This window comes from Phyllobates terribilis, unplaced genomic scaffold (assembly GCF_046119375.1).
Source record: "Phyllobates terribilis strain yellow unplaced genomic scaffold, ASM4611937v1 Scaffold_3__8_contigs__length_932513732, whole genome shotgun sequence".
Classification (NCBI taxonomy): Eukaryota; Metazoa; Chordata; class Amphibia; order Anura; family Dendrobatidae; genus Phyllobates; species Phyllobates terribilis.
Genome location: NW_027362763.1, coordinates 829,622,775 through 829,645,555, shown reverse-complemented (window position 1 = coordinate 829,645,555; position 22,781 = coordinate 829,622,775).

The following is a 22,781-nucleotide window of genomic DNA, read 5'->3' as shown; positions in this document are numbered from 1 at the left end:
TGTGAAATTGCACTTTTTTTTTGCAATTTCTTCCTGTTTCCAGTACATCACATGATAAAATAAATTATTTTTTTGAAAAGTACAACTCGTTCCTCAAAATACAAGCCCTCATACGGCTAAGTAGACAGAAAAATAAAAAAGTTATATGAGTCTTGGAAGAAGGGGAGAAAAAAACGAAAAAACCGCTCTAAAATGTACCTGAACCTTTTTGGTTATTACCTCCATGCTTTACACCAAACACTGGACTGAGTTACAGGGGTCTTTACTACTGACATCTCCTTCTGAATGCCCCTATTGTGCTGAATAAAATAAGAAAAAAGCACATTTTCTGTCGGACTGATGCTGCTTCTCTGCCCCGAGCGCCGTGTCCCCGGCAATCTTGTGTCATTGTGCCACATAAGCGCTGCAGTCAATCAGCAGCCGTCAGTCCTGTTAGATACCATTTAGGAAGGTCTTGCCCATGAAGTGATTGTCTCCACTCACATTGTTGGTCCATGTGTGGAATATCTGGACATTGGCTATACTGGGCGCGGGTGCGGTCTGTGGTGCAGAGAGCACAGGTCTGTATAATACGCTCGTCTGAACGAGGCCCAATAAAAATGGATTGTAAAGAACTGAAAATATTTTTAATGTTCTGCTCACATCACATTTGTATCAGAAAAACGCTATTTACATGGGCCTGGAGAAGAAGATTCCCATTGTTCTAGAATAAGACATAGAGGCGACTATGACCTTTACTACATAGGTGTAAGGGGTAAAAGGAACATTGTATTTACAGATGGGGAGAATATAAAGACTGAGAATATTGAATGTAATAATGTTCTCTATATTCCTGTTCAGTTATATTATATTCAGTGCCGGACCACCCATCTTTACATTCTGACCAATATCATTTGGCTCTTCTGATTTTCGGACACTTGGGTCCACATTATCTATAACAATATACATATCCTCAGGCACAGAGATGGCACTATTACTATATGGGGGCACGGAGCCAGGACTAATACTATTCAGAGTCACAAGGGGGTCTTATTACTCTATACAAACAAAGAGGGGGCACTATTGCTACATGGAGCCACAGAGAGGGTACTAGTACTATATGAGGGCACAGAGAGGGCACTAGTACTATACGGGGGCACAAAGAGGACAATAGTACTATACAGGGGCACAGAGAGGGCACTAGTACTATATGGGGACACAGAGAGGGCACTAGTACTAGATGGGGGCACAGAGAGGGCACTAATACTATACGGGAGCACAAAGAGGGCACTAGCACCATGTGGGGGCACAGAGAGGGCACTAGTACTATATGGGGACACAGAGAGGGCACTAGTACTATATAGGGGCACAGAGAGGGCACTAGTACTATACGGGAGCACAAAGAGGACACTAGCACCATGTGGGGGCACAGAGAGGGCACTAACACTATATGGAGGCACAGAGAGGGCACTAGTACTATATGGGGCATAGAGAGGGCATTAGTACTATATGGGGGCACAGAGAGGGCACTAGTACTATATGAGGGAACAGAGGGCACTAGTACTATATGGGGGCACAGAGAGGGCATTAGTACTATATGGGGGCACAGAGAGGGCACTAGTATTATATGGTGGCACAGAGAGGGTATTAGTACTATATGAGGGCACAGAGAGGGCACTAGTACTATATGGGGATGCAGAGGGGGCACTATTACTATATGGGGGCACAGAGAGGGCACTAGCATTATATAGGGGCACAGAGAGGGCATTAGTACTATATGGAAGCACAGAAAGGGCATTAATACTATAAGGAGGCACAGAGAGGGCACTAGTACTATATGGGGGCATAGAGAGGGCATTAGTACTATATGGGGGCACAGAGAGGGCACTAGTACTATATGGGGGAACAGAGAGGGCACTAGTATTATATGGCGGCACAGAGAGGGTATTAGTACGATATGAGGGCACAGAGAGGGCACTAGTACTATATGTGGATGCAGAGGGGGCACTATTACTATATGGGGCACAGAGAGGGCACTAGCATTATATAGGGGCACAGAGAGGGCACTAGTACTATATGGAAGCACAGAGAGGGCACTAATACTATAAGGAGGCACAGAGAGGGCACTAGTACTATATAGGGGCACAGAGAGTGCACTAGTAATATATGGGGGCACAGAGAGGGCACTAGTTCTATATGGGGGCACAGAGAGGGCACTAGTACTATATGGGTGCACAGAGAGAGCACTAGTACTATATGAGGGCACAGAGAGGGCACTAGTACTATATGGGGGTACAGAGAGGGCACTAGTACTACATGGAGGCACAGAGATGGCACTAGTACTATATGGAGGCACAGAGAGGGCACTAGTACTGTATGGAGGCACAGAAAGGGCACTATTACCTTATGAGTGCAGAGAGGGGGCACTATTACTATATGGGTGCACAGAGAGAGCCCTAGTACTATATGGGGGCACACAGAGGGCACTAGTACTATATGGAGGCACAGAGAGGGCGCTAGTACTATATGGAGGCACAGAGAGGGCACTAGTACTATGTGGGGGCACAGAGAGGGCACTAGTACTTTATGGGTACGCAGAGGGGCACTATTACTATATGGGGGCACAGAGAGAGCAATAGTACTATATGGGGGCACAGAGAGGGCACTAGTACTATATGGGGGCACAGAGAGGGCACTAGTACTGTATGGAGGCACAGAGGGCACTAGTACTATATGGGGACACAGAGATGGCACTAGTGGAGAGCACTACTCCTATAGGGAGGTACACACGGGCCATATTATTATATAGAATCACTGATGAGGTCACAGAGGAGACTTGATAAGATATTTAGTGTAAAGATGGGAGTAAAATGCGTGAAATGATAATGTGACAATGTAGCTTAAGGTAACTTAATTGCACCACCAAACTGTTACAAAATAAACACACTATAAAAAGACTAAACATTACCACTATACTCCATCCTTATGGTGTTAGATCTCAGTTCTGCCAAGCATATAAGAGGTCTCACAGTCATACATAGTCATACAGTTATATTAAGTGACTTAATGTTCACCTTCTTTCTAGTTGGAGCCATTCACTTTTCTTATCTTTTCCGTCTGGTCCAGACCACCATTACGACTTCTTCTAGCCTCAACTCATCTGTAGGGATTTCAACACAGACATGTTTGACTTCTCACATTTCCACCACCTTATCCATCTATTTTGATATCACTAATTCTTTATTGTTGCCCCATTTTCCCCATTACTGCACTTGCAGTGAAGCGCAGTGACCCAAAGTGCACACAGTGCGTTTTTGGTGCGTTTTGTCTGCACAGAAATGGGCCAAAAATGCATTGTAAACCTTCTCCCATGGTTTCCTATGACATTTTGCAAGTTCTTTGATCAGAATTTATCCTGACTGAATTTCATGTGCAGAAAAAGAAGCAGCATGTCCATTCTTTTTGCGTTTTTGCCTGCATTTTTCCTATACAATGCACTGGAAAAACGCATGGCAAATCTGCAGGCAAAACCACATAAAAAAACACATGAAAACGCATCAAAACGCTGCGCATTTATCTCAGCGTTTTTGCTGCCAATAGATGCAGGAACGCTGCAGAAATTTTCCTGATCGTGCGCACATAGCCAATACATCAAAACTTACTAGAAATAGCAACTGAAAGAGATCTACACAGATAGTGCCACAGAAACCAACAGTGCCAGACAGATGGTGCCCCTAAAAGTAATTGTGCCCAACAGATGGTAATAGTGAACCTCAGAGTGAGTACCCTAAAGAGTAAAAGTGTCGTACAAATGCACAAATGCACAAAGCATGGGAAACAAACAAGGAGAATTGGAACAATAGGCGGATTATAATGAGGGCAATCCGGGCGACCGCCCGGGTCCCCGAGCCTGCAGGGGGCCCGCGGCTCCGGGCGGGGTGTCTAATGCCGGATTGCCCTCATTATATGTGCGGGCCGCCGCGGCACATACCGGTAGCAGTGGCGGGAGGGGGGGGCCCGGACCGCTCTCCCAGCAGTGGCCGCCGCTACTTCTTCATCGGCCGGGCCAGCACTGCAGCAGTTAACTTCCCTGTGCTGGCCCGGCCGCGTCACTGCTAGGAGACACGGCCCTGTGTGCGGCTGTGTCTCCAAGCTGTGACGTCACGCAGTGCGCGCCCGGCCTGTACTGCTACTTACCATCGGAGAGGAGAGAGAGCAAGCAGGAGGAATGGAGCCGGGGGATGGTGAGTGTGTGTGTGGGCAGATGTGTGTGTGGGCAGATGTGTGTGTGGGCAGATGTGTGTGTGTGGGCAGATGTGTGTGTGTGGGCAGATGTGTGTGTGGGCAGATGTGTGTGTGTGTGGGCAGGTGTGTGTGTGTGTGTGGGCAGATGTGTGTGTGTGGGCAGATGTGTGTGTGTGTGTGTGGGCAGGTGTGTGTGTGTGTGTGTGGGCTGGTGTGTGTGTGGGCAGGTGTGTGTGTGTGGGGGGGGCAGGTGTGTGTGTGTGTGGGCAGGTGTGTGTGTGTGGGCAGATGTGTGTGTGTGTGGGCAGATGTGTGTGTGTGTGTGGGCAGATGTGTGTGTGTGTGTGGGCAGGTGTGTGTGTGTGTGGGCAGATGTGTGTGTGTGGGCAGATGTGTGTGTGTGTGGGCAGATGTGTGTGTGGGGGCAGATGTGTGTGTGTGTGGGCAGATGTGTGTGTGGGCAGATGTGTGTGTGTGTGGGCAGATGTGTGTGTGTGGGCAGATGTGTGTGGGCAGATGTGTGTGTGGGCAGATGTGTGTGTGTGGGCAGATGTGTGTGTGTGTGTGTGTGGGGGCAGATGTGTGTGTGTGGGCAGATGTGTGTGTGTGTGTGGGCAGATGTGTGTGTGTATGTGGGCAGATGTGTGTGTGTGTGGGCAGATGTGTGTGTGTGGGCAGATGTGTGTGTGTGGGCAGGTGTGTGTGTGTGTGGGCAGATGTGTGTGTGTGTGGGCAGATGTGTGTGTGTGTGTGGGCAGGTGTGTGTGTGTGTGGGCAGATGTGTGTGTGTGTGGGCAGATGTGTGTGTGGGCAGATGTGTGTGTGTGTGGGCAGATGTGTGTGTGGGCAGATGTGTGTGTGGGCAGATGTGTGTGTGGGCAGATGTGTGTGTGTGGGCAGATGTGTGTGTGTGTGTGTGGGCAGATGTGTGTGTGTGGGCAGATGTGTGTGTGTGTGGGCAGATGTGTGTGTGTGTGTGGGCAGATGTGTGTGTGTGTGGGCAGATGTGTGTGTGTGTGGGCAGGTGTGTGTGTGTGGGCAGATGTGTGTGTGTGTGGGCAGATGTGTGTGTGTGTGGGCAGATGTGTGTGTGTGGGCAGATGTGTGTGTGGGCAGATGTGTGTGTGTGGGCAGATGTGTGTGTGTGTGGGCAGATGTGTGTGTGTGGGCAGATGTGTGTGTGTGGGCAGATGTGTGTGTGGGCAGATGTGTGCGTGGGCAGATGTGTGTGTGTGTGTGTGTGTGGGCAGATGTGTGTGTGTGGGCAGATGTGTGTGTGTGTGTGTGTGTGGGCAGATGTGTGTGTGTGGGCAGATGTGTGTGTGTGTGTGGGCAGATGTGTGTGTGGGCAGATGTGTGTGTGTGGGCAAATGTGTGTGTGGGCAGATGTGTGTGTGGGCAGATGTGTGTGGGCAGGTGTGTATGTGGGCAGGTGTGTGTGTGCAGGTGTGTGTGTGTGTGGGCAGGTGTGTGTGTGTGTGTGGGCAGGTGTGTGTGTGTGTGTGTGGGCAGGTGTGTGTGTGTGTGTGTGTGGGCAGGTGTGTGTGTGTGTGTGTGGGCAGGTGTGTGTGTGTGTGGGTGTGTGGGTGTGTCTGTGTGGGCAGGTGTGTGTGTCTGTGTGGGCAGGTGTGTGTGTGTGTCTGTGTGGGCAGGTGTGTGTGTGTGTGTCTGTGTGGGCAGGTGTGTGTGTGTGTCTGTGTGGGCAGGTGTGTGTGTGTGGGCAGGTGTGTGTGTGTGTGTGTGTGGGCAGGTGTGTGTGTGTGTCTGTGTGGGCAGGTGTGTCTGTGTGGGCAGGTGTGTATGTGTGGGCAGGTGTGTGTGTGTGGGCAGGTTTGTGTGTGTGTGGGCAGGTGTGTGTTTGTGTCTGTGTGGGCAGGTGTGTGTGTGTGTGTTGGCAGGTGTGTGTGTGGGTGGATGTGTGTGTATATGTGTGTATGTGTGTGGGCAGATGTGTGTGTGTGTGTGTGGGCAGGTGTGTGTGGGCAGGTGTGTGTGGGCAGGTGTGTGTGTGTGGGCAGGTGTGTGTATATGTGTGTGTGTGTGTGTGTGGGCAGGTGTGTGTCTGTGTGGGCAGGTGTGTGGGTGTGTCTGTGTGGGCAGAAGTGTGTGTGTGTCTGTGTGGGCAGATGTGTGTGTGTGTGGGCAGGTTAGAAAGTCTTGCCCTGTTGAACACTACACCTGACTTGAGGCCACCACCTCTTGGTTGTCCAATGTTCTTGCTTCTCTAGGGCTCTTCTCAGATATTCATTATACCAGCTCCCCAGAATACCAAAGCTAGGGTGGGTGACCGCGAGCCCTGGTAGTGGTCATAACTGCAGCCACCCAGGGGCAATACTCCATAACAACAATCCCCCCTGAGGTGGTGTAGGATGTAAGGACCTATTCACACTACATTCAGCGCTGCATTCAGGTCTTTACACAAGGCTTACAACTGAATCCCTGAAATTCAGGATTGTGCTGTCTGAAATGAGACATCTGAAAGCAGAGCAAATGGAGCCTAAAGATTCAGACTTTAGCCTCGGTTTGCCTTTGTTCAAATCAATGGCTATGTCAAGGCACATCTGAATGCCATTTTTCAGGGATTTAGATAGAAGCCTGGAAAGAGGAGATGAATGCATTGCAAAATTCAGTGTCAATAGGCCCTTATATCTGGAGTCTTGATATTGATGCCACATGCATTTTACTTGTTTTTAACTTAAAAAAAAATACACACACACAAATTAAACACACACACACACACACACTATACATACATACACACACACACACACACTATACATACACACACACAAATTAAACACACACACACACACTATACATATATACACACACACACACACACACACACTATACATACACACACACAGATGTGTGTGTGGGCAGGTGTGTGTGTGTGGGGGCAGGTGTGTGTGTGGGCAGGTGTGTGTGTGTGTTGTCTGTCTGTGTATGTGTGTGTGTTTGTGTGCGTGTGTGGGCAGATGTCATTGTGTGATATCTGTTTGTATGTATTTTTGTGTTTCAAATGTGTTTATGCGTGTCTGTATATGTTTGTGTGTGTGCATGACTGCATGCGGCCTCCCGCTGAGTATAGATGGCGCTGTGCGGCCTCCTGCTGTCTCTGGGGGGAGCGCCGTGTGGCCCCCTGCTGTGTATAGATGGCTACGTGCGGCCTCCCGCTGAGTATAGATGGCACCGTGCGGCCTCCTGCTGTGTATAGATGGCTACGTGCGGCCTCCCGCTGAGTATAGATGGCGCTGTGCGGCCTCCTGCTGTCTCTGGGGGGAGCGCCGTGCGGCATCTATACTCAGCAGGAGGCCGCACGTAGCCATCTATACACGTATACTCAGCAGGAGGCCGCACATAGCCATCTATACGGTGCCATCTATACACAGCGGGAGGCCGCACGGCGCCATTTATACACAGCGGGAGGCCGCATGGCGTCATCTATACACAGCGGGAGTCTCAGTGCTTTGCAAGAGCAGTCAATAAATTCTGCTTGACTAATTCTGATCACCATAAAGTCTGGTTCGCTTCTAACCTGCTGTCTTCATTTTCAGCTTGCTGAATTCTAACTCATTTACTGTCATTCGAGACGATGCCTTTGCTGGTCTCTTTCACCTTGAATACCTGTAAGTGCTCCACTTAATGTCATATTTTTGATTCTGCTCTTCTTCATCTTTTGGCATGTGCAATTGTATGAGCAAGTATTCATATGAATTTATGACCTACTTAAACCTTCGAGGACCTTAAATTTTATTCAATCAAATTTTTTTCCAGTTTAAAACTATGGGACATATATGTGCCTTGGTCCTCAAAGGGTTTTTAAAGGGGCTGCAAACATAAATACGAAAAAAATAATTCAATTAGTGCTTTTTGTGTTCATTTAATTTTTATTTGAAGTCCATTTTTTTATATACCTTGAAATTAAGCCCTACCCCATGGAATGAAGCCCTACCTACATGACATCTGAGAGCTACATGGATCCCGCTTGTGAGGTGCCTGTCCGTCACTACTATTCAGTTTTAGGGTCCACTCACTAAGCCATATATTCTCTCATGCAAGAGAATAGGGCCAATTATGCTAATGACACTCGGCTCAAACTCTGTCAGAGCTTCAACTGAGTGTGATCCGATTCTCTCGCAGCACAGATATGGAGAAGATGGAGAACTTAATTTCTCCATCTTCTCCATAGTCTCTGTGAGTGTTCATCGGACTGCACTTGGATGACATCTGACTGCAGTCCAATGTTTTACGTGCACCCATAGACTTGTATGGGTGCACATGGTCCGAATATCGAATGAGATTATTTTCTCATGCCAATAATCGCAGATCTGCACTGTTCCATAGTATAACATAGGGCCGAGTCCTATCCGATAAAACATCACATAGCATTCGGCCGTGTTATTCGACAGTGTGAGCGAGCCCTTAGAGTCAAGGAATATTTACATGCAGATGATGATATTACTCTCCAAGTGTATATTTTTTTTAGGCGAGTTCATAGTAAATGCTTTGCCTTTTTGACATGTGATCAACTAAAGAACAAGAAAGATTTGGGACCTCCCCTATAGAGAAACGGAAAATAGTTTGGAGGACTTGCATGTCCTTTTTTATTTATTATGAGAAAATCATAAAAGATCCCGTTTTTTAACCATGCTGTGACTTTCTGCTGAGGGAGAGGGAGAGAGCTGCCCTATTCAGAGTCTGTAATAAGACCTGCTGACAAAAGTATTGAAGATACAGTCTAATGTGAATTAACAATGAAAAAAAGTTAATTTCACAAATGGCTTGTATTTTTTTAATACAAACTTTTTTGTCTTTACAGCTCCTTTAAAGGGAATCTGTCATCAGTTTTTTGCCACCTAATCTGAGAGCAGCATAATGTAGGGTTAGAGGCACTGATTCCAGTAATGTGTCACTTACTGGGCTGCTTAGTGCTGTTTTGATAAAATCATTGATTTGTCAGAAGGTAATTATCACTAGATGACTAGTAAGTTCTGTAGGACCCCACCCCCATCACTGATCAGTAGATTTCTGTGTACACTGAGCATGGGCAGAAAGCTGCCAATCAGTGGTGTGGGTGGGGCTATACAGAGCGCAGCATTCAGAGAGCTGCTAGATCTGCAGCAGATAAAACGGTGATTTTCTCAAAATGACAACAAGCAGCTGAAAAAGTGACACATCGCTGGAATCAGGGTATCTGCCCCAATATTGTGCTGCTCTCAGATGAGGCAGCACAATTAATATTGTGCCAAATTAATTTCCTGTGAACTATCACATGATTTATCACAGGGGATCATGTGACATGTCACGTGATAAATCAGGTGTGGGGGGGGGGCCCGCGCCTTCTAAACTGTCCGGGGCCCTTGCTACTCTTAATCCACCTCTGATTGGAACTACTAACGCAGGAAAAGAAAAATGATGTCATTGGAATCACTGAAACTTGGTGGGACGATACACATGATTGGAACACAAGGCTAAAAGGATACAACTTATTTGCAAGAAACAGACTTGATAAACGAGGAGGAGGTGTCGCATTGTATGTTAGAAAAGCGTATATCTGCACAGAGATTGAAGCAGAGACTGGGAGTTCTGTGGAAACTGTTTGGGCAAGAATACAAGGAGAGAACAACAGAAAGGACACCATTGTAGGCATTTACTACAGGCCACCTGGGCAAACTGAAGATATGGATGAACTCTTTATGTATCAAATGACCAAGTTCTCCAAAAAATATGACGTAGTGGTCATGGGAGATTTCAACTATCCAGACATTTGTTGGGAATCTCTCTCAAGTAAAGCTAACAGGTCAAGCAAATTCTTATCCTCTCTTGCTGACAACTTTATCTTCCAAAAGGTAGGAGAGAAAACAAGGGGATCTGCTACTTTGGATCTAATCCTTATAAACAGGGAGGAAATGGTTGAGGAGGTAAAAGTGGCTGGGGCGCTAGGAGGCAGCGATCATGCTATTATAGAATTTTGGATAACTAGAGGAGGAAGACATGTGAAGACTGAAACTTCAAGGTTAGATTTCAGAAATACAGATTTTAAGCGACTCAGAAAGAGAATAGGAGGGATCCAATGGCTGGATATCCTTAAGGACAAAAATGTCCTGGAAGGATGGGAAATTTTTAAAAATGAGATTCTCAAAGCACAATCGTTAACAATCCCAAAAAGTAGGAAAAATGGGAAGCATTTAATGAAACCAGGATGGATGAACACAGAAATTAAACACATGCTAAAAATAAAGAAAGAAATGTTTATCAAATGGAAAGAGGGAGGCATATCTAAAGAAGATTATAATGCAGTCTGCAGATCCTGTAGGGCACGTATCAGGTTAGCTAAAGCTGACAATGAATTAAGGCTTACAAGAGATGTCAAAAGCAATAAAAAAGGATTTTGGGGGTATGTCAAAAGTAAAAGAAAAGTCAAAGATGCTATAGGATTTTTACAGGATGAAAATGGTGAAATGGTAAGAAAGAATGTTGAGAAGGCAGAACTTTTTAATTCCTATTTTGCATCAGTTTTCTCTCAGAAAGAAAATGTAACATCAACTGATCTTTACTGTCCTATTAAAGGAATAGAAGAATCCACCTTATTTGTAAACAGAAAGATTGTAAGGGAATATTTAGCTAACATAAATGAGTTCAAGTCTCCAGGTCCAGATGAATTACACCCCAGAGTACTGAAGGAGATCGTAGAAGAAATTTTAGAACCACTCTCCATAATCTTTGAAAATTCTTGGAGAACAGGAGAAGTCCCAGAAGACTGGAGAAGAGCAAATGTTGTTCCTATCTTCAAAAAGGGGAAGAAGGTGGACCAGGGAACTATAGGCCGGTGAGTCTGACTTCTATACCAGGAAAGATCTTTGAACAAATTATTAAACAACATGTATGTAAGTACCTGGATAAGAATGAAGTGATTAACCAGAGTCAGCATGGGTTTGTAACTAAAAAGTCATGTCAGACTAACTTAATTTCCTTCTATGACAGAATCACTGACTGGGTGGATCAGGGAAATGCTGTAGATATAGTATATCTTGACTTCAGCAAAGCATTTGACAAAGTATCTCACACCATCCTTATTGAAAAAATGACCAAGTATGGAATGGACAAGGCAACTGTTAGGTGGATTCATAACTGGCTTAGTGATCGGACTCAAAGAGTGGTCGTAAATGGCTTCACATCCAGTTGGATGAATGTCTCAAGTGGGGTACCACAGGGCTCTGTCCTGGGACCTGTATTGTTCAACATCTTTATCAATGATTTAGATGAAGGAATTGAGGGTAAACTGATTAAATTTGCTGATGACACAAAGCTAGGAGGGATAGCTAACACCAGAGAAGAGAGAGAGAGGATTCAAAAAGACCTACATAAACTGGAGCAGTGGGCTGCAACTAACAGAATGTTTTTTTATCAGGGAAAAATGCAAAGTACAACATCTTGGCAATAAAAATGAAAAAAGCATATACAGAATGGGAGGAATACAGCTAAGCAACAGCACAAGTAAAAAAGACTTAGGTATACTAATAGATCATAGACTGAACATGAGTCAACAGTGTGATGCAGCAGCAAAAAAGGCAAATACTATTCTGGGATGTATTAACAGAAGCATAGAGTCTAGATCACGTGAAGTCATTTTCACACTTTGCTCCTCTTTGGTCAGACCTCATCTGGAATACTGTGTCCAGTTTTGGGCACCACATTTAAAAAAAGACATTGACAAACTGGAGCAAGTTCAGAGAAGAGCGACCAGAATGGTGACCGATCTGCAAACCATGTCCTATAAGGAACGGTTACAGAATTTGGGAATGTTTAGCTTGCAAAAAAGAAGACTGAGAGGAGACTTAATAGCTGTCTACAAATATCTCAAGGGCTGTCACATTGTAGAAGGATCATCTTTATTCTCATTTGCACAAGGAAAGACTAGAAGCAATGGGATGAAACTGAATGGGAGGAGACAGATTAGATATTAGAAAAAACTTTTTGACAGTTATTGTGATCAATGAGTGGAACAGGCTGCCACGAGAGGTGGTGAGTTCCCCTTCAATGGACGTCTTCAAACAGAGGCTGGACAGACATCTATCTGAGATGATTTAGTGAATCCTGCTTTGAGCAGGGGGTTGGACCGGATGACCCAGGAGGTCCCTTCCAACTCTGCCATTCTATGATTCTATGATCATTTGTACCGTACACAATAGTAGTCTTATCAAATTACTCAATAATGCTCCATGGGGGAACTATAATGTGTGGGGGAAAGTGCTGTGGAGGCACCAAAATCTATGAGGAATCACTGTGGGTGCGTTACTGTGAGAGGGAAATCATTGTTGGGGCCCTGTAGAGGTGGCACTGTGAAGGCATCATACTATGTAGAGGATTGCACTATGGGGCACCATACTCTGTGAAGGGGCACAGCGGGGGCAGGGGACACACTACATATTGTACAGCAGAGTAAAAATTCTCCTCTTAGCATTTTTTAGGAATATTTTTAGGCAAACTGGAGTATGTAATTTACAATATTTCAGATTTGCAACACTAAGGAATACACAATGTTACAAGCGTATGATTTATGCCCGGAAACATAACGATCTTATAACAATGACTGAGGCGATTCTAAACCGATATTGCCTTGTATGCTAAATATAATAATCACAACGAGTGCAGTGGACTTTATTCATGGAGATTGCCGTTCCCTGCTGGAGAGAGGTTCCAATATTTAAAGGGAAATTATCATTTTAAGTAACTTTTAAGAATAAGCTGCCATGTGTGTACATTTTGGAATATCACTATACCTGGTCATTTTTTTTTACTTTTATCCTGTATTTTCACCAGTTTTCGCCTCTACAGGAGAAGAATTCCTCCTTTTTCTCTTTGGTTGCAGACAGCAGGGTCGGCTCCAGGCTTTCGTAGGCCCCATGGTGCAGATACGGCAGAGAAATATATATATATATAGTACAAGGCCAAAGATTTCACTTACTTCTTACATTACATGAGTGATATCTATTGTAAATTCTACAATAGCTCAGAAACCGACGATAACTGGCAGTGCACAGTGCAGACCGGACAGTATAGTCCTCCATACGGTTTACTGACCCCATATAATCTCCCATACGGTATAATGGGAACTTCATAGTCCTCCATACAGTATAATGGGCCCCATATAATGCTACATACAGAATAATGAGAACAATACCGTATACTGCTTCATACAGAATAATTGGCCCCATATAATGCTCCATACAGAATAATGGACCTCATATGTTGCTTCAAACAGAATAATGCACTCCAATTCAATGCTCCATGCAGAATAATGGGCCCCATATTGTGCTCCATACAGAATAATGGACCCCATATAATACTCCCTAGAGAATAATGGAGCCCATATAATTCTCCATACAGAATAATGAGCCCCATATAATGCTCTATAGAGAATAATAGAATAATGGACCCCATATAATGCTCCATACAGAATAATGGACCCCATATAATGCTCCATACAGAATAATGCACTCCATATTATGCTCCATACAGAATAATGGACCCCATATAATGCTCCATAGAGAATAATGGACCCCATATAATTCTCCATACAGAATAATGAGCCCCATATAATGCTCTATAGAGAATAATAGAATAATGGACCCCATATAATGCTCCATACAGAATAATGGACCCCATATAATGCTCCATACAGACTAATGCACCCCATATTATGCTCCATACAGAATAATGGACCCCATATAATGCTCCATAGAGAATAATCGACCCCATATAATTCTCCATACAGAATAATGAGCCCCATATAATGCTCTATAGAGAATAATAGAATAATGGACCCCATATAATGCTTCTTACAGAATAATGGACCCCATACAGTGCTGGCCAAAAGTATTGACACCCCTGCAATTCTGTCAGATAATACTCAGTTTCTTCCTGAAAATGATTGCAATCACAAATTCTTTGGTATTATTATCTTCATTTCATTTGCTTGCAAGGAAAAAACACAACAGAGAATGAAGCAAAAATCAAATCATTGATCATTTCACACAAAACTCCAAAAATGGGCCAGACAAAAGTATTGGCACCCTCAGCCTAATACTTTAGCCAAAATAACTGCGAACAACCGCTTCCGGTAACCATCAATGAGTTTCTTACAATGCTCTGCTGGAATTGTAGACCATTCTTCTTTGGCAAACTGCTCCAGGTCCCTGATATTTGAAGGGTGCCTTCTCCAAACTGCCATTTTGAGATCTCTCCACAGGTGTTCTATGGGACTCAGGTCTGGACTCATGGCTGGCCACCTTAGAAATCTACAGTGCTTTCTCTCAAACCGTTTTATAGTGCTTTTGGAAGTGTGTTTTCGGTCATTGTCCTGCTGGAAGGCCCATGACCTCTGAGGGAGACCCAGCTTTCTCACACTGGTCCCTACATTATGCTGCAAAATTTGTTGGTAGTCTTCAGACTTCATAATGCCATGCACACGGTCAAGCAGTCCAGTGCCAGAGGCAGCAAAGCAACCCCAAAACATCAGGGATCCTCCGCCATGTTTGACTGTAGGGACCGTGTTCTTTTCTTTGAATGCCTCTTTTTTTTTCCTGTACACTCTATGTTGATGCTTTTTGCCAAAAAGCTCTACTTTTGTCTCATCTGACCAGAGAACATTCTTCCAAAACATTTTAGGCTTTCTCAGGTAAGTTTTGGCAAACTCCAGCCTGGCTTTTTTATGTCTCAGGGTAAGAAGTGGGGTCTTCCTGGGTATCCTACCATACAGTCCCTTTTCATTCAGACGCCGACGGATAGTACGGGTCGACACTGTTGTACCCTCGGACTGCAGGGCAGCTTGAACTTGTTTAGATGTTAGTCGAGGTTCTTTATCCACCATCCGCACAATCTTGTGTTGAAATCTCTCGTCAATTTTTCTTTTCCGTAGACATCTAGGGAGGTTAGCCACAGTGCCATGGGCTTTAAACTTCTTGATGACACTGTGCACGGAAGACACAGGAACATTCAGGTCTTTGGAGATAGACTTGTAGCCTTGAGATTGCTCATACTTCCTCACAATTTGGTTTCTCAAGTCCTCAGACAGTTCTTTGGTCTTCTTTCTTTTCTCCATGCTCAATGTGGTACACACAAGGACACAGGACAGAGGTTGAGTCAACTTTAATCCATGTTAACTGGCTGCAAGTGTGATTTAGTTATTGCCAACACCTGTTAGGTGCCACAGGTAAGTTACAGGTGCTGTTAATTACACGAATTAGAGAAGCATCACATGATTTTTCAAAGGGTGCCAATACTTTTGTCCACCCACTTTTTTAGGTTTGGTGTGGAATTATATCCAATTTGGCTTTAGGACAATTCTTTTTGTGTTTTTTTCATTGAAGTCAAATTAAATGAAGAGAATAATACCAAAGAATTTCTGATTGCAATCATTTTCAGTGTCGTGAAAGCTCATCAAGAGAATGCCAAGAGTGTGCAAAGCAGTCATCAAAGCAAAAGGTGGCTACTTTGAAGAACCTAGAATAAAAGACATATTTTCAGTTGTTTCACACTTTTTTGTTAAGTATATAATTCCACATATGTTAATTCATAGTTTTGATGAATTCAGTGTGAATGTACAATTTTCTTTAAATGAGAAGGTATGTCTAAACTTTTGGTATGTACTGTAAGTCCCCTGCATAGTGCTCCGTATAGTACACACATCCCCCGCATAGTGCTCCGTACTGTATACACGACCTCCTCATAGTGCTCCGTACTGTACACATGGCCCCGCATAGTGCTCCGTACTGTATACACGTCCCCGCATAGTGCTCCGTAGTGTATAAACGTCCCCGCATAGTGCTCCGTACTGTATACACGACCTCCTCATAGTGCTCTGTACTGTATACATGGCCCCGCATAGAGCTTCGTATTGTATACATGGCTCCACATAGTGCTCTGTACTGTATACACGACCTCCTCATAGTGCTCCGTACTGTACACATGGCCCCGCATAGAGCTTCGTATTGTATACATGCTCCGCATAGTGCTCCGTACTGTATACACGTCCCCGCATAGTGCTCCGTAGTGTATACACGTCCCCGCATAGTGCTCCGTACTGTATACACGACCACCGCATAGTGTTCCGTACTGTATACATGGCCCCGCATAGGGCTCCCTACTGAATACATGGCCCGCATAGTGCTTCCTACTGAATACATGGCCCCGCATAGTGCTCCCTACTGAATACATGGCCCCGTATAGTGCTCCCTACTGTATACATGAACCCGCATAGTGCTCCATACTGTATACATGGCCCCGCATAGTGCTCCGTACTGTATACATGGCCCCACATAGTGCTCCGTACTGTATACATGGCCCCGTATACTGCTCCATACTGTATACATAGCCCCGCAGAGTGCTGCACACATAATAATGGCCCTGCATAGTGCTGCACTCAGTATACATGGCCTTGCATAGTGCTCCGAACTATATACATGGCCCCGCATAGTGCTCCATACTGTATACATGGCCCCGCATAGTGCTCCGAACTATATACATGGCCCCGCATAGAGCTCCATACTGTATACATGGCCCCGCATAGTGCTCCGTACAGTATACATGGCCCCGCATAGTGCTCCGTACTGTATACATGTCCTCCGCATAGTGTTTCGTACTGTATACATGGCCCAGCATAATGCTCCGTACTACTATATACATGGCCCCGCATAGTGCTCCGTACTGTATACACGGCCCGTGCTATGTGCTCGGTACTACTATATACATGGCCCCGCATAGTACTCCGTAATGTATACATGGCCCCGCATAGTACTCCGTACTGCATACATGTCCCCTGTATTGTGCTTCGTACTGTATACATGGCCCCGCATAGTGCTCCGTACTGTATACACGGCCCCTGCAATGTGCTTGGTACTACTATATACATGGCCCCGCATAGTGCTCCGTACTGTATACGTGGCCATGCATCCTGCTCTGTGTTGTATATATGGCCCCGCATAGTGCTTCACACAGTATACATTGCCCCGCATAGTGCTTCATATTGTTTACATGGCCCCGCATAGTGCTCCGTACTGTATACATGGCTCCGCATAGTGCTCCGTACTGTATATATGGCCTCGTATAGTGCTGCACATACAGTCATATGAAAAAGTTTGGGCACCCCTATTAATCTTAAGCTTAATGTTTTATAAAAATTGGTGTTTTTGCAACAGCTATTTCAGTTTGATATATGTAATAACTGTTGGACACAGTAATGTTTCTGCCTTGAAATGAGGTTTATTGTACTAACAGAAAATGTGCAATCTGCATTCAAACAAAATTTGACAGGTGCATAAGTATAGGCACCCTTATCATTTTCTTGTTTTAAATACTCCTACCTACTTTTTACTGACTTACTAAAGCGCTCTTTTTGGTTTTGTAACCTCATTGAGCTTTGAACTTCATAGCCAGGTGTATGCAATCATGAGAAAAGCTACTTAAAGTGGCCTCTTGCAAGTTGTTCTCCTGTTTGAATCTCCTCTGAAGAGTGGCATCATGGGCTCCTCAAAACAACTGTCAAATGATCTGTAAACAAAGATTATTAAACATAGTTGTTCAGGGGAAGGATACAAAAAGCTGTCTCAGCGATTTAACCTGTCAGTTTCCACTGTGAGGAACATAGTAAGGAAATGGAAGAACACAGGGACTGTTCTTGTTAAGGCCAGAAGTGGCAGGCCAAGAAAAACATCAGAAAGGCAGAGAAGAAGAATGGTGAGATCAGTCAAGGACAATCCTCAGACCACCTCCAGAGAGCTGCAGCATCAACTTGCTGCAGATGGTGTCACTGTGCATCGGTCAGCTATACAACGCACTTTGCACAAGGAGAAGCTGTATGGGAGAGTGATGCGAAAGAAGCCGTTTCTGCAAGCACGCCACAAACAGAGTCGGCTGAGGTATGCAAAAGCACATTTGGAGAAGCCAATTTCATTTTGGAAGAAGGTCCTGTGGACTGATGAAACCAAGATTGAGTTGTTTGGTCATACAAAAAGGCGTTATGCATGGCGGCAAAAAAACACAGCATTCCAAGAAAAACACTTGCTACCCACAGTAAAATTTGGTGGAGGTTCCATCATGCTTTGGGGCTGTGTGGCCAATGCCGGCACTGGGAATCTTGTTAAAGTTGAGGGACGAATGGATTCCACTCAGTATCAGCAGATTCTTGGCAATAATATTCAAGAATCAGTGATAAAGTTGAATTTACGCAGGGGATGGATCTTTCAACAAGACAATGATCCAAAACACTGCTCCAAATCTACTTAGGCATTCATGCAGAGGAACAATTACAATGTTCTGGAATGGCCATCCCAGTCCCCAGACCTGAATATCATTGAACATCTGTGGGATCATTTGAAGAGGGCTGTCCATGCTCGGCGACCATCAAACTTAACTGAACTGGAATTGTTTTGTAAAGAGGAATGGTCAAAAATACCTTCATCCAGGATCCAGGAACTCATTAAAAGCTACAGGAAGCGACTAGAGGCTGTTATTTTTGCAAAAGGAGGATCTACTAAATATTAATGTCACTTTTCTGGTGAGGCGCCCATACTTATGCACCTGTCAAATTTTGTTTGAATGCAGATTGCACATTTTCTGTTAGTACAATAAACCTCATTTCAAGGCAGAAACATTACTGTGTCCAACAGTTATTACATATATCAAACTGAAATAGCTGCTGCAAAAACACCAATTTTTTTAAAACATTAAGCTTAAGATTAATAGGGGTGCCCAAACTTTTTCATATGACTGTAGTATGAATGGCCCTGCATAGTGCTGCACTCAGTATACATGGCCCTGCATAGTGCTCCATACTGTATACATGGCTCCGCATAGTGCTCCGTACTGTATACATGGCCCCGCATAGTGCTGCACAAAGTATAAATGGCCCTGCATAGTGCTGCACTCAGTGTACATGGCCCCGCATAGCGCTCCGTACTGTATACATTGCCCAGCATAGTGCTCTGTACTGTATACATGGCCCCGCATAGTGCTCCGTACTGTATGCATGTCCTCGCATAGTGCTACCTACTGTATACATGGTCCCGCATAGTGCTCCGTACTATATATATGGCCCCGCATAGAGCTCCATACTGTACATACTGTATACATGGCCAGCATAGTGCTGCACACAGTATAAATGGCCCTGCATAGTGCTGCACTCAGTATACATGGCCCCGCATAGTGCTCCGTACTGTATACATGGCCCCGCATAGTGCTCGTACTGTATACATGTCCCTCCATAGTGCTTCGTACTGTATACATGGCCCCGCATAGTGCTCCGTACTGTATACACGGCCCCCGCATTGTGCTCGGTACTACTATATACATGGCCCTGCTTAGTGCTCCGTACTGTATACATGGCCCCGCATAGTGCTCCGTACTGTATACATGGCCCCGCATAGTGCTCCCTACTGTCTACATGGTCCCATATACTGCTCTGCTTTGTATATATGGCCCCGCATTGTGCTGCACACAGTATACATGGCCCCGCATAGTGCTCCATACGTATACAGGGCCCCGCATAGTGCTCCGTACTGTATACATGGCCCCGCATAGTGCTCCGTACTCTGTATACGGCCCCCGAATAGTGCTCTGTACTGTATACATGGCCACCGCATAGTGCTCCGTACTCTATAGGTGGCCCTGCATAGTGCTCCGTACTGTATACATGGCCCCGCATAGTGCTCCATACTGTATACAAGTCCCCCTCATAGTGCTCCGTACTGTATACATGGCCCTGCATAGTGCCCCATACTGTATATATGACCCAGCATAGTGCTGCACTCAGTATACATGGCTCCGCATAGTGCTCCGTACTGTATACATGGCCATACATGGTCCCGCATAGTGCTCCGTACTGTATACATGGCCCCGCATAGTACTTCGTACTGTATACATGTCACCCGCATAGTGCTCCGTACTGTATACATGGCCCCGCATAGTACTTCGTGCTGTATACATGTCACCCGCATAGTGCTCCGTACTGTATACATGGCCCCGCATAGTGCTTCGTACTGTATACATGGCCCCGCATAGTGTTCCGTACTACTATATACATGGTCCCGCATAGTGCTCCGTACGTATACATGGTCCCGCATAGTACTCCGTACTGTATACATGTCCCCCGCATAGTGCTTCGTACTGTATACACGGCCCAGCATAGTGCTCTGTACTACTGTATACATGGCCCCGCATAGTGCTACCTACTGTATTCATGGTCCCGCTTAGTGCTCCGTACTGTATACATGGCCCTGCATAGTACTCCGTACTACTATATACATGGCCCCACATAGTGCTCCGTACTGTATACACAGCCCACGCATAGTGCTCCGTACTACTGTATGCATGGCCCCGCATAGTGCTCCGTACTGTATACATGGCCCCCAGAGTACTCCAAACTGTATACATGGCCCCCCCATACTGCTACCTACTGTATACATGGTCCCGCATAGTACTCCATACTGTATACATGGAACCGCATACTGCTACCTACTGTATACATGGTCCCGCATAGTGCTCCGTACTGTATTCATGGCCCCGCATAGTGCTCCGTACTACTGTATACATGGCCCCGCATAGTGCTACCTACTATATACATTGTCCCGCATAGCGCTCCGTACTGTATACATGGCCCCGCATAGTGCTCCGTACTACTATATACATGGCCCCACATAGTGCTCCGTACTGTATACACAGCCCACGCATAGTGCTCCGTACTACTGTATACATGGCCCCGCATAGTGCTCCATACTGTATACATGGCCCCCAGAGTACTCCATACTGTATACATGGCCCCCCATACTGCTACCTACTGTATACATGGTTCCGCATAGTGCTCCGTACTGTATACATGTCCCCAGCATAGTGCTCCATACTGTATTCATGGCCCCGCATAGTGCTACCTACTGTATACATGGTCCCACATAGAGCTCCGTACTGTATACATGTCCCCCACATTTTGCTTCGCACTGTATACATACCCCGCATAGTACTCCTTACTGTATACATGTCCCCCACATTTTGCTTCGCACTGTATACATGGCCCCGCATAGTGCTCCATCCTACTATATACATGGCCACGCATAGTGCTCCGTATTGTATAAACGGCCCGCCCATAGTGCTCCGTACTGTATATATGGCCCAGCATAGTGCTCCGTACTGTATACATGGTCCCGCATAGTGCTCCGTACTGTATACATGGCCCTGCATAGTGCTACATCCTACTATATACATGACCCCGCATAGTGCTCCGTACTGTATACACAGCCCACGCATAGTGCTCCGTACTACTGTATGCATGGCCCCGCATAGTGCTCCGTACTGTATACATGGCCCCCATAGTGCTCCGTACTACTGTATACATGGCCCCGCATACTGCTACCTACTGTATACATGGTCCCGCATAGTACTCCGTACTGTATACATGTTCCCCGCATAGTGCTCCGTACTGTATTCATGGCCCCGCATAGTGCTCCGTACTACTGTATACATGGCCTCGCATAGTGCTACCTACTGTATACATGGTCCCGCATAGTGCTCCGTCCTGTATACATGGCCCCGCATAGTGCTCCGTACTACTGTATACATGGCCCCGCATAGTGCTTCGTACTGTATACATGGGCCCGCATAGTGCTCCGTACTACTATATACATGGCCCCGCATAGTACTTCGTACTGTATACATGTCACCCGCATAGTGCATCATACTGTATACATGGCCCCGCATAGTGCTCCGTGCTGTATACATGTCACCCGCATAGTGCTACCTACTGTATACATGACCCCGCATAGTGCTCCGTACTGTATACATGGCCCCGCATAGTGCTCCGTACTACTGTATACATGACCCCGCATAGTGCTCCGTGCTGTATACATGGCCCCGCATAGTACTTCGTACTGTATACATGTCACCCGCATAGTGCATCATACTGTATACATGGCCCCGCATAGTGCTCCGTACTACTATATACATGGTCCCGCATAGTGCTCCATACGTATACATGGCCCCGCATAGTACTCCGTACTGTATACATGTCCCCCGCATAGTGCTTCGTACTGTATACATGGCCGCGGATAGTGCTCCATCCTACTATATACATGGCCCCGCATAGTGCTCCGTACTGTATACACGGCCACATTGTCTGGTTTTTTGACTTGTTTGCATTCTGTGCAATTTAAGGGTGTGGCATGCCCTTTGTTGAGCTGATTGGTATATATGTAGCTTACCACGGGCCTAGGTGGTCTGGAGTTGGGACCCGGTCCTATTTGTCTACCCTTTTATATGCATTACTTCAACTTTGATATACAGTAAGGTTTTTAATATAGGCAGTATAGGTACCGTCCCAATTTAGGGTCACCTTGCCGCTGGTGGGACGGCTTGTATACTTTTTTTGATCAAAAATAGTTCACTAAGTACCCTATATTTATTATGCAATTTTGCTTTACATTTATATATAATTATGGTAGGGTATGAGATATATTTTTGTCTTGCTTCTTTTTTGCTAGTGTGAACATGCCTCTGTTTCTTGTATG